Source organism: Vigna angularis, chromosome 3 (genome assembly GCF_016808095.1).
Source record: "Vigna angularis cultivar LongXiaoDou No.4 chromosome 3, ASM1680809v1, whole genome shotgun sequence".
NCBI classification, from domain to species: Eukaryota; Viridiplantae; Streptophyta; class Magnoliopsida; order Fabales; family Fabaceae; genus Vigna; species Vigna angularis.
In genome coordinates, this window is record NC_068972.1 from 28748108 (window position 1) to 28761035 (window position 12928).

The 12928-nt window shown below is 36.5% G+C and overlaps 1 non-coding gene across 1 annotated transcript; it reads left to right on the forward strand.

The window, feature by feature from the left end:
* Nucleotides 1–844: 844 nt before the first annotated feature.
* On the forward strand, nt 845–950 carry LOC128196053 (small nucleolar RNA R71). Its single transcript, XR_008248153.1, has one exon. It is a non-coding gene; the product is annotated as a small nucleolar RNA R71 (small nucleolar RNA).
* The last annotated feature ends 11978 nt before the right edge of the window (nt 951–12928 follow it).

The following is a 12928-nucleotide window of genomic DNA, read 5'->3' on the forward strand; positions in this document are numbered from 1 at the left end:
TTCTTTTTTCTCCAAAACTTCCTCCTCCACAACTAGATTGTCTTCAATCCCTCTTCCCACAATTTTTCCTCTCATGGTAGTAATTGAATTGCAATGCTCCTTGGGATTAGTTTGGGTGTTGGCTGAAAAATGACCTGTCTGTTGATCTGATAGTTGTTTAGCCAACTGTCCAACCTGTGTTTCAAGATTTCTGATTGAAGCTTCTGTATTTTTCTGATTGATCATAGAAGCTTGCATGAATTTTTCTAGAGTATCCTCTAATTTGGTTGTTCTTTCATACACAGAAGGATTTTGTTGTTGATGCTGATAAGGAGGTTGTCTATTTGAAGGACCAACATCTTGTTTCCATCCAAAATTCTGACTTTGATTGTTTCTCCATCCTTGTGAAAAGTTATTGTTGTTAGAGAAATTCCCTGATCTTCCTTGATTACTCACATATTGAACTTCTCCTTCTTGTGGGCTACTTTGATATGAACAATGACCATTGGGATGGTCACCTCCACAAATGTTACATCTCATGGGTTGTTGACTAGGAGAAGATTGTACTGCTTTTAACTGCTCAGGTAAGTTAGCCATCTGTTTGGTTAATGCTTCCATCTGCTGAGTCAGAATTTTATTCTGAGCTAAAATTGCATCTGTAGTGCTGAGATCAAGAATTCCTTTCCGCTGAACTGTTTGTCTGTTATGTTGGGCTTGATGGTCTGTAGATGCTAGTGCCTCAATGATTCTTGTTGCTTGTTCTGCATCTACAGACATCATTGTTCCTCCAGCCGCTGCATCTAATATCATTTTGGTGTCTGGCCTCAGACCATTGCAGAAAATATTCAGTTGAGCAATATCTTCAAAACCATGATTGGGGCATCTCCTCAACAAAGAATTAAATCGTTCCCAAGCTTCACAGAATGGTTCATCTTGTCCTTGCCTAAAAGTAGAAATATCAGCTTTTGCCTTAATGTAACGAGAAGGTGGAAAGAATCTGTTCAAGAATTTATCTTCTACATCACTCCACTTGTTCAGACTCTGGTTAGGATGTGATTTAAGCCATTCCTTTGCTCTACCTGTCAAAGAAAAAGGAAACAAACGCATATATACATGGTCAAGATCTCCTTCTTCAAATCCCATAGTTCCTACCAGTTCATAGAATGTAGAGAGATGAATGTATGGATCTTCATTATCCATTCCAGTGAATTGATGAGAACTGATTAGGCTAAGGAAAGCTGGCTTCATCTCCAAAGTTTTGGTGGTGGGCGGTATTACTATGCTAGAAAAATATCTTGGCCCTTGTTGCATAGCATAGTCTCCAAGTGTTCTTCTAGGTGGATTTGGTCCTTCTTCCGCCATGTTTTCTGTTTCCTGATGTGTGATGGAAGTATTGGAAGATTTTTCCGTTGTTTTTCCTTGCTTCTTCTTGTTTTTGCCTCTACTTCTTCGAGCGGTTTTTTCTATCTCTGGGTCAAATGCTAATTGATCTTTAGAAACCTGACCTCTTAAGAACATAAATCAAAACAGCTCAAGCAAGGATTAGTGCAAATGAGAAAATAAAATAAACTATCTAATTAAGAAAAAAAATATTCACAAAGCTGGATGAGATAACTTTTTAAAAATTCAAAAGAAACTGTTCCCCGGCAACGGCGCCAAAAATACTTGTTAGACTTTTGGCAAGCGTACCAATAGTCAACTGTAGTATAATGATTTTTAAGTAAGAGTGTCGAACCCACGAGGAACAGTTTCGATTAAACAGATAAATTTTTATCTCAAACAGTATATATACGAGGATGTTCAATTTGATTCATGATTGATGTTGATAAATAAAACTACGTTGCGTGAAAGTAACAAATAACTTAACGAAGATTAATATGAGAAGTTGGGATTGAATTCATCTATCTCACTCGTCTGCAATCTGGATGAATACAAACATATAGCAACTGAAATTACCAACATTGATGCAACACACAAAAGTCATTTATATTGATTCCTCGCATATAAAATTCATAAGATCAGTTCCTTGAATATTGATTCCTCACATATCCAACAAACTATCCAGCATTATATTCAAGTGTTATAAGCAATTGATAAACTGAAATCTATCCCTAGCATCACAGAATATCAAGTATTCTTGCTCAGATCAGGGTTTTAGAAATACTTTCCAGTCAAGTCTAAAATCCACATTCATGAAACTATTGATCAGGTAGAATCAAGCATTAAGAGCAGAACAAAGATACCAATGTTGAATAAAAACAGAAATGCTATATATAAATATCACCAGATTACATCCGAGTTCGAATCGATTACATTCAATCCCAAGAGAAGAGATCAGCCACTCATAATAGCCATTAGCATTCTAAGAGATGAAGAAGAAGATCCTACAACTAAAGTGGAAGAAAAACTCTTTGGGTGCTTCTTTCTCCGTATCTCTCCGTTCCCCCTTCTTTCTTTATGCTTCGTAAGTATATAAACTGCCCGAATTCTCGCTTAAGCTAAATTATTCTCGCTTAAGCGAGAAGAAACTTCTTGGAGAAGATAATCATTCTCGCTTAAGCTAAAATATTCTCGCTTAAGCGAGAATGACTTTTAAGGTAATGGCTTCCTGGACAAGTCTAGCTTAAGCGAAATCATTCTAGCTTGGGCGAAATGTTGCAGGATTTGCTCTTCTCTCTTAGTTCACCTGAAATGTAAACAAACTAGGGATCAAATGATTTCCTTTCACTCAACAACTCAGAAACATGTGATTACATTTCATCTTTCTTAGATTGAGGAAAATTGACACAAATGTACTCAATTCAAAACATAAGTGCTAAAATTCCATATGAAAATTAACTACTTTTTTGCACTTATCAACAAACATAGTATCCTTCAGTAGATACTCTTCCGCCTAACATCCATCAGTAGATGTAAACCCTGTAACAAACTTATAACAAAAACAAAAATACCCAAAAGTTCAAAATTACATCACCAAACCAAAAATTAAAAGTTCTTAAATCACTGGGTTGCCTCCCAGCAAGCGCTCTTTTAACGTCACTAGCTTGACCCAATAAAACTCAAGTTCTTTCTTCTTTTTCTTCTTTCTACTGAACTTCTTCAGGAATTTGATAAAACCAGGAACCTGTTGCAGTGTCTCAATTAGAGGAACTTTAATCTCCAATTTCTTGAAGATTTCCATAAAGCACTTAAAAGTCTTTTCCTTCCTATGATTCTTCTTTAAATGAGGATGGGATTTTTCATATGATTGATGAGTAGATATTTTCTACACTTCACTTAGTTTATTGTGCTATAATTAATCAGGGAATTGTGCTTAAATGTCCAGTATTTTTCCGTTTTTGCTAATTATGCATAATTTAATCAGAAATTCTTATTTTAATTAATTTGAATTATTTGAGACTAATTAATTGCATTATTAATTAAAGAAAAATTATTGGATACTATGTTGGGACATTTGGAGGGTTGTCACGGCCTTAATAAGTTCCTCACACACAAATTTTCATGCTTTTATTGTAACCCTCGGTCATACATGGATGGGAGGAATGGATCTGTAATTTTTATTGAGAAAGAAAGCTCTCACATTTTTTGTGTCACTACTCACGGCTGAATGTAAGGTGTGTACGTGTAAGCATTTTCAAACAGATGGAATATTACTGCTACATAATTATTTGCTTACTACGTGGAAGCGGATAAGATGTTGAACCATAATTATTTGCTTACAACAAACATATCATATGGCCCACAAGAAAACAACAGCCACCGAGAGTGAGAAACATCACAGCAGCCACCACTTTTCACTTGGCAATTTTCCTTGAACGTTTTATGGAGCTTGGAATGATCTTCACGGTTCATGGCTGCCACAACTTGGAGAGGAGCAGTTCTTCTAGTAGACACGGTGGCAGCAGCTCCAACACGCAGCAGTAGTCACGGTGGGGGCTGGAAGCAACTCCAGCAACACGTTCAGCAATGAGAAGATGCGTTCCAGTCCAGCTCCGGCCAGCAGCTCAACCACACCAATCCATGGTCCAGCAGCGTCCAGAGGAGGAAGCGTGATCGAGCAGCAGCAGATGGAGAGGAAGGCACACATTCATCACGGTCCAGCATGACATCCAACAAAACATAGAATGGAGGTGCAGCAACCAGAAAAGCACACATGCTGGAAGTAGAAAAGGAAGCAAGGTACCATGATTTTAAAGAGAATGATGGTGTCACAGTATTCATCCAACAGAGTTGGCAGCATCTGATTCAAGCTTGGCTTCAAGCAGAGAGCACGTATAGCAGCTTGGTTGCTTGCCAGCAGCCTCCACACTTATACAAACACATCCAGGATGAAGTGGCACTCACGGCTGCAGCATACAGCAACAAAGAAGAAGTTAGTGCATGGAGGAAGTGGTGATGAGAATGGATACAGCAGCAAGCAACGTCCAAGCATGGCTGGTTTCATTTGGAAGAAATGGTGTTTCAATAATGGAGGGCCCTTGTTTGACGTCCATGAGGTGGTGAAAGTAAAAAAAAATGATAGAAGGAAAAAAGACAAAAACAAGTGATGATTAATTGGTTGAAGGAAGTCAAAAAGATGGAAGGCCCCTTGTTGTTTTGGAACGTCCCAGAGAAGCACATCAGCATGTATCATTGGCTTTGGAATGAAGAAGTCAATTCACTTGCCTTGAAGAAATGGGTGCAGGGTTTGTTTGGGAAATGAAGTAAATTATTAAATGGGAGTAGGTGAAGTCACGCACGCACTGCAGCTTATTGGGAAGGCTTCACTTGGATTCATTTTTCAGAAATATGAGAATGGATGCCTTTATTTATTTTGGTACGTAGGAAAACAAAATATGGTGATAAGAAAGGAGGAAAAGGACAAAAAGTGGGCACCATGTTTTATTTCTTTTAGTTGGGTGTAAGGTGACATGGAGAGGCTGCTGTAAATACACGGTCCAGAGGGGAGGAGAAAAACGTTGGACACAAATTATGGAGGACCCCATTTTAGCATTTTCATTCTAAGTGATATGCACAGGGATATTACCAGAATAAAAAACCAGAGAGAGGGAGGAGGCCAGAGGCACGTAGACAATTGATAAAAATCAGGGGGAGAAGGTTTTCAGAGTTTGGAGTGTGGAGGCCCTGAAGGGCTGCATGGGAGAAGAAGACCAGCAGAGGGCTGGACAGTTGGCTGGACAGTTGGCTGGACAGTTGGCTGGACAGTACAAAAAGGGAAGATCACGGCAGTACCAGGTTTTACGGTTTAGCACCATAGGTTCCAATTTTATTTGCTGTAATATATTTCAGTTTGATTTAATCTTCTGAATTTCCAATTCTGTAACTATTATATTTTGATTCTGTAATTTAATTTCTACTGTTGTATTTTAATGGTGCTGTAATTTAATTTCTGTTATAATTAAATGTGTGAATTATGTTTTCTACATTAATTTCTTTTTGTTAATTATTTCACTTTAAATTATTTACTGTAATTTGGTTTTCTATATTTTGGTGCAGTAATTCTGTTTCTGTTTTCATATTTTACAATTTACTGTTTTACGTATTTTACTGTTTTACTGTATTTCTGTATTCTATTTTTACTGTTTCTGTATTTTTTTTATTTGGATTCTATAATTCTGTATTTACTGTTTTTACTTCAATTATGTGCTGCTGTAATTTCATTTTCCAAAATTTACTGTTTTCTGTTTTTACTGTTTTCTGTATTTATTATTTTCTGTATTTTGTGTTTTTCTGTATTTTCGTTTTTACTGTTCCAGATTTATTTTCAGTTTTTTATGTTACTGTATTTTCATTTTTACTGTATCAATTTCGTTTTTACTGTTTTAAATTTGTTTTACTGTTTTAAATTCGTTTTTACCATTTTAGTTTTATTTTTACGGTATGTTTTTACTGATGCTTTTATTTTTGCGTTTAATGTTTTACGTTTTCTATATGTTTAATTTTCCCATGTTTTAATTTCAATTCTTGATGAATTTTATGTTTTCTATTTTTACCGTCTTTTACCATTTAGTTTTTACAGTCTTTAAAATTTATTTCAGTGTTTTTAATTCTGCTTTATTTAATTTCCAGTTTTAATTTAATTTTTCCTTACCAAAAACCAAATTTTCATAAACCCCCCACTTCGTATTTGATCCGAAACTGAACCACATAATTGGTCCTTGTGAGACGACCTAGGAGTCACATCCTAGTTAATATACTGCATAAATTTTCGTGCAATCAACTTTTGTGTGCGGTGCGACCCGCGCATCAAAATGGCGCCGCTGCCGGGGACCAATAACGGTTTGGTTTTGGGTCTTTTGTTGTTTTCTGTTATGTGTGTTTTTGTGTACATGTGATATATGTTTTAGGTTTTTCTTTTGTTAATATTTGTTGGTGTGTTTTATCTTGTGTTGTGATGTAATGTTTTGTTTTGTGCATGCGTGTCGTATGAGTTTTGTTTTGTTAATTTTAAAAAAAAAAAAACATGTGTTGTATGTTGTATTTAGCTCTTGTTTCTGAAATTAAAAAAATAAAATAAAAAAATATTAGTTTTCCTCCATGTTATGTTTCTGTATATTTCTTTCTGTACAATCTTTGTTTGAAGAGGAAGTCCAAGTCTGAGACAGGTTTTGCACTACAATAGAAGAAATGACTGATTCTCAAGACTGGATGTATGAGATAGTCAAAAGTCTTCCCAAATTCCATGGGTTGGCACATGAAGATCCATACAGGCACCTCAAGGAGTTCAGTTTGGTGTGTTTATCTATGAGGCCTGCTGGTGTTTCAAAGGAGACAGTGTTGATAAAAATGTTTCCCATGTCCCTTCAAGATGAAGCAAGAGACTGGTTCATATACCGGTATCCTTTTAATAGTTGGCGGGAAACACAACAAAAATTCTTCGACAAGTTCTTTCCAGCAGCAAAGGTGACCAGCATTAGGATGAAGATCACTGCCATTAAGCAGTTTCAAGAAGAAAGCCTGGCAGATTATTGGGAGAGGTTTAACAGGCTTTGCACAACTTGTCCAAACCACCAAATTCCAGAGCATTTGCTCTTGACTTATTTTTATGAAGGACTCCTAGACAATGAAAGGATACTTGTGGATGCAGCTATTGGTGGATGTTGGATGGATATGACCCCAACAGAAGCGAGGAAGTTGCTCTGCAAGCTGGCTGGTGAAAGTCCAATTGAGGTAGCAAAGGAAGAACCTAAGCAGCTTGTTCTGCATTCTGACACTGATAGCCCTGAGGATGCAGCTGATAACTTGGAGTTTGGTAAGAAACTTCTCAGTGAGCAAAAACAGGTTCATTCTGAACCTGAGATTCCAATTTTACCTGATTTGCCTACACATTCAAATGCATGTGATTTGACGCACATTGATTCTATAGGGTTTATGACTGATATTGATACAAATTCGATTGACCAATCTAAAATTTTTAAATCAGTGTCAGCCATTGAACCCATTGGTAAAAGTTGCGTCAATATTGATTTTGAAAGAGAAATTGTGCAATCTGATGATTTTATAGAGTCAGGACTAAACTTTGATTTAACACAGTTTTCTGAAAATTTTGAATGTGATTGCGAATCTGGTTCTTGCTCCATTTGTGCTGAAATTGAATATGTGTTACAGTCAGACTCTAAGTTTATTACAAATGCTATTAAATGTGAGTTTGAGGACAAGAATGCAGAGTTAAAAGAAAATGCAGTTGCTGACAGTAAGGAATGCATGATTAATGAAGGAGAGATATTGTCGAAACAGATTGCTGTGAAAAGAAAGAAGAAAAATCTTGTTGTGAATGACAGGGCAATATTGATGAAGCAGTTTCTCCTCAAAATTTCATCGCTGGATCCTGAGGCAAAAGACATCTCCCTGATAATCCAAGTTTGGCAACTGCCACCATAACCAGGAGAGTTTTCTTGTTCCTTCTTCCCTTAATTTTCTTAGTTTGCGAATTAGGGGAGAATTCTTAATTTTCTTTATTAGTTTTCGGATTGTTATTTAAAAAAAAAAAAGTTTAAAAATATTTAAAAAAAAAAAAAAAAAAAAACTTTGTGATAAAATATTTTGTTTTAAGTGTGCCAATTATGTATTCTGATATAGATATTTATTTATTTATTTTTATTATTTTTTTTCTTTTCTTAGTTTTCAAATTAAAAAAAAAATTTCAAAAATTGTTTTACGTATTCCTTGATTTTATTTCGACCCTCAGTATCTTATTATTTCATTCTAATAAAAATTTTCACTTCGGATCTTATTTTTCCTTATTTTCCTTCACTGTAAATATAATTTCTTAGTCTTCATACGGATTATTGATTGAAAAATTGTTTAGACTAAGAAAATATTTCATTCATCAATGCAAAAATTACAGTAATGGAAAATTGGAAATTTATCAGATCTGAAAATAAAATTGCAGTAGATATAGATGAAAATAAAGTTGTTCGGGGGTCGATCATTTCTGATCGTTAATATTACAAGCCAAATAAAAAAAAAACATAAAAACATAAAAAAAAGTGTTCATATTACAACCCTTTTTCTGGCCACACTTGGCCAATAAAAACATAATAATAAAAAAAAAAAAAAAAAAAAAAACATAAAATTTAAAATCGAAAGAACTCTCGAGCTGGTTGTGGTGGTCTAAGGGAGAGCTCTGTTGAGGGAGCTCTGGTACGAAAAGTCACGAGCGGAGGCGGAGGAATCTCTGTTTCTGGGTCGATTATGATAGGAATGGGGAAGAGGTCCAACAGCCTCGGTGCCCTCATTACCACCCAGCCATTTTCTTTCAAACAAAAAAAAAATTGTTAATAATAAAAAAAAAAAAATATATTCAATAAAAAGTGAGATCTGATGAGAGCTCTTACCGTACATGTATAGCGGCAGTTGTGAAAACTGAGTGCCAGTGGGGTCTATCTCCGCTTGCCAGCGCCTGACCCGATTGCCGTGATTGTTGAACCAGCAGTGCACGTTGTATTCGCTGGCATCTCCGTAGGTCCTCAGTCGAGACGTGATCTCGACGACTTGCGCTCGGCTTGGATGAGTGACCCCATAGTTGAAGATGTTGGTCATCATCTTGACCTGATCATCTGTTGGACGCCACCGCTGACTGGTGTATCTCTCGATTTCCATCTCGCTCATCATATTCTAAAACATAAAAAAAAAAAAAAACTAAAAAAAATAAAAATAAAAAAAAATAAAAAAAAAAAATCTAAAAAATAAAAAGCATTACAAAAAAAAAAATTAGATTAGTTCTGTGTTTTCTTTATTTGTTCTTGTTTCCTTTTAGATTTATTTGTCCTGTCTGTCTTTGATGTTTCAGTGTCTGGTCTCAGATCTGTTTCACGGTCCTTGCAAAAGGGTCCTAACGGATCTATGTCCAGTTGTCCAGTTGTCCTTGTCCATATTGTTCTTGTATATTAAGTTTGTATGTTTTATTTTTTTTTTAGTGGGGTACGTGGCGTTGTTCTACCCGATTGTCTCTGCAATACCTTCAATCGAAGGGAGATTAACGTCTGGTTTCCAGCCTATATACCCCTTACGTTTTTGACAGTTGTGTTTTATGTGTTTTTCTTTTAAAAAAAAAATAATAAAGCAGGAAAGCAGGAAAGCAAGAAGGTAATAATAGCAGAAAAAGCGGTAAAGGGAGGAAAGAAAGGAAAGAAGATAGATCGGCAGAAGAAGAAAAATAAAGGAAAGCAGGAAAATGGAAAAGAGGGAGAGCAGGCAAGAGGTCAGAGAAGAAAAAAATGGAAAGCAGGAAAGCAGGATGGTAATAACAGCAGAGAAGCAGAAAAGGAAGAAATAGAGATCCAAGGTGCAGAGAACTTACCTGGAGTAGTAGGCTGGCAGAGGAGCTCCTCGCTGATCTCGGACTCTTCAGATGGCACGGTGACAGAGCTTCCTCGCAGATCCAGACGCTCGAGAAGAGAGCAGTGAGAGAAGAGAGAAGAGAGAAGAGAGGAGAGCAGAGAGAGAGGCTAGGTCAGGAAATGGCGCTCTGACGCTGAGGAGGTACCCTTTTATCGCCAAATGCTTTCCACTGTAGCAACAGTTCCGGTCGTTGTCACCGAGACTGTTGTCACAGTACCGGTCATATCCCTTTTCAAAAAAAAAAAAAAACTGTAATAAAAAAAAAAAATTATTAGCATCTACTGAGGGGTGCTAGGTGATTTTGACATCTGCTGATGGATGTCACTGATAACATCTACTGATGGATGTTACTTAAAATTTCTTCCCATTTTTCCTATCTTTTATTGCACTTGTCCTTGATATGTTTCGTGTTTTGATTGCTGATGTATGCTTAGAACACATTGAGGACAATGTGTAATTTAAGTGTGGTCTATTCGGGGGAAATTCTGATTTTTCTGTTAGTTTGTATTTAGTTTCTGTTAGTTTGTATTTTGTGTGTTAAATTTTTTCTATTTTAAGTTGTTTTTAGTGTGTTTTGTGTGCAATAAACTTTACATTTTTCTCTTGATTTCTGGATTTTATTTAAGTTGTAGACTTATCTTTCACTTCATTTGACTGATACTTATGGTATGAAATCTATGTTTTTTCTTTGCATGGAAAGATAATTATGATATGTAAGAGGTTGAATTGATTATAACACAAAATACCCTGTGTAAGATTTGAGCCACTTAATGTTCTTTCTTGTGTGTGATATGTCTCTTGATTACTTGCACATATGCCTTGGCTTGACTCTTGTTGATATACTTGATTGATATGCATGATCGGAATTGACAAAGGCATTTTTTTTTTCTTGAACCTCTCTAGCCAAATAAGCCAACCTTGTTATTATCCATTGATAACCCCTTTTGAGCCTATACTTTACCCATTTATTTGTTTTGAAGCTCATACACTAGCCCTAAGTGAAAAATCATGATTACCTTAACCTTAGAGAATTTTGGAGCTTTAGAAGTGTTTTGGGAACAAGTGTGGTCTCCTTGGGGATTCTAGTGAATTGGCGAGTTGGTTCCTCTTCGTGTTTCATTTTTATAAATATGTGTGTATTTTACAATTAAAAAAAAAATGAAAAAAAAAATGAATGAAAAATAATTTTGAGAATAAGGGAGTCAATAAGAGGATTGAATTAGAGGTTTGGGTGTTATTTCACTGTGCTTACACTTGTTCCCCATGCTCCTCTATTTCTTCTGAGCTACAGCTACTTATCTATATTTTATCCTCCCTTGTCCTTGGCCCCATTTTATCCTAAAAAGACCTTTGGATCTGAACATGCATATGCTTTAAGTATTGATTTTAGAGCCTTGCCAAGTCTGCTTGTGTTTGTTTTCTTGAGTACATCGAGCTGATATTATTATTTACCCTAGACACTTGAGAGAAACACTATAGTGCATATGTGAGGTTTTGTCATTTTCAATTCACCTCTTAAGCTGATTAATTATTTTACCATGTTTTGAATTGCTTGGATTAATTTCTGTGAGTATCTGCTTTCCTTGATTCTGTGATAGATATTGTCTACTATTTTTATTTGTCCAGATTTCTTGAGAACCTTGTAAATAGGTTTGTTTCCTTGTGAGTCTTTGTTTTCTGTGTGCTGAGTTTGTGTCACTTCCCTATGTCCTTTGATTATTTCCCTGATTTGAAAATTGATTTTGCCCAGGAGTGCAAAAGGCTAAGTGTGGTCTATTTTGATGAGTAGATATTTTCTACACTTCACTTAGTTTATTGTGCTATAATTAATCAGGGAATTGTGCTTAAATGTCCAGTATTTTTCCGTTTTTGCTAATTATGCATAATTTAATCAGAAATTCTTATTTTAATTAATTTGAATTATTTGAGACTAATTAATTGCATTATTAATTAAAGAAAAATTATTGGATACTATGTTGGGACATTTGGAGGGTTGTCACGGCCTTAATAAGTTCCTCACACACAAATTTTCATGCTTTTATTGTAACCCTCGGTCATACATGGATGGGAGGAATGGATCTGTAATTTTTATTGAGAAAGAAAGCTCTCACATTTTTTGTGTCACTACTCACGGCTGAATGTAAGGTGTGTACGTGTAAGCATTTTCAAACAGATGGAATATTACTGCTACATAATTATTTGCTTACTACGTGGAAGCGGATAAGATGTTGAACCATAATTATTTGCTTACAACAAACATATCATATGGCCCACAAGAAAACAACAGCCACCGAGAGTGAGAAACATCACAGCAGCCACCACTTTTCACTTGGCAATTTTCCTTGAACGTTTTATGGAGCTTGGAATGATCTTCACGGTTCATGGCTGCCACAACTTGGAGAGGAGCAGTTCTTCTAGTAGACACGGTGGCAGCAGCTCCAACACGCAGCAGTAGTCACGGTGGGGGCTGGAAGCAACTCCAGCAACACGTTCAGCAATGAGAAGATGCGTTCCAGTCCAGCTCCGGCCAGCAGCTCAACCACACCAATCCATGGTCCAGCAGCGTCCAGAGGAGGAAGCGTGATCGAGCAGCAGCAGATGGAGAGGAAGGCACACATTCATCACGGTCCAGCATGACATCCAACAAAACATAGAATGGAGGTGCAGCAACCAGAAAAGCACACATGCTGGAAGTAGAAAAGGAAGCAAGGTACCATGATTTTAAAGAGAATGATGGTGTCACAGTATTCATCCAACAGAGTTGGCAGCATCTGATTCAAGCGTGGCTTCAAGCAGAGAGCACGTATAGCAGCTTGGTTGCTTGCCAGCAGCCTCCACACTTATACAAACACATCCAGGATGAAGTGGCACTCACGGCTGCAGCATACAGCAACAAAGAAGAAGTTAGTGCATGGAGGAAGTGGTGATGAGAATGGATACAGCAGCAAGCAACGTCCAAGCATGGCTGGTTTCATTTGGAAGAAATGGTGTTTCAATAATGGAGGGCCCTTGTTTGACGTCCATGAGGTGGTGAAAGTAAAAAAAAATGATAGAAGGAAAAAAGACAAAAACAAGTGATGATTAATTGGTTGAAGGAAGTCAAAAA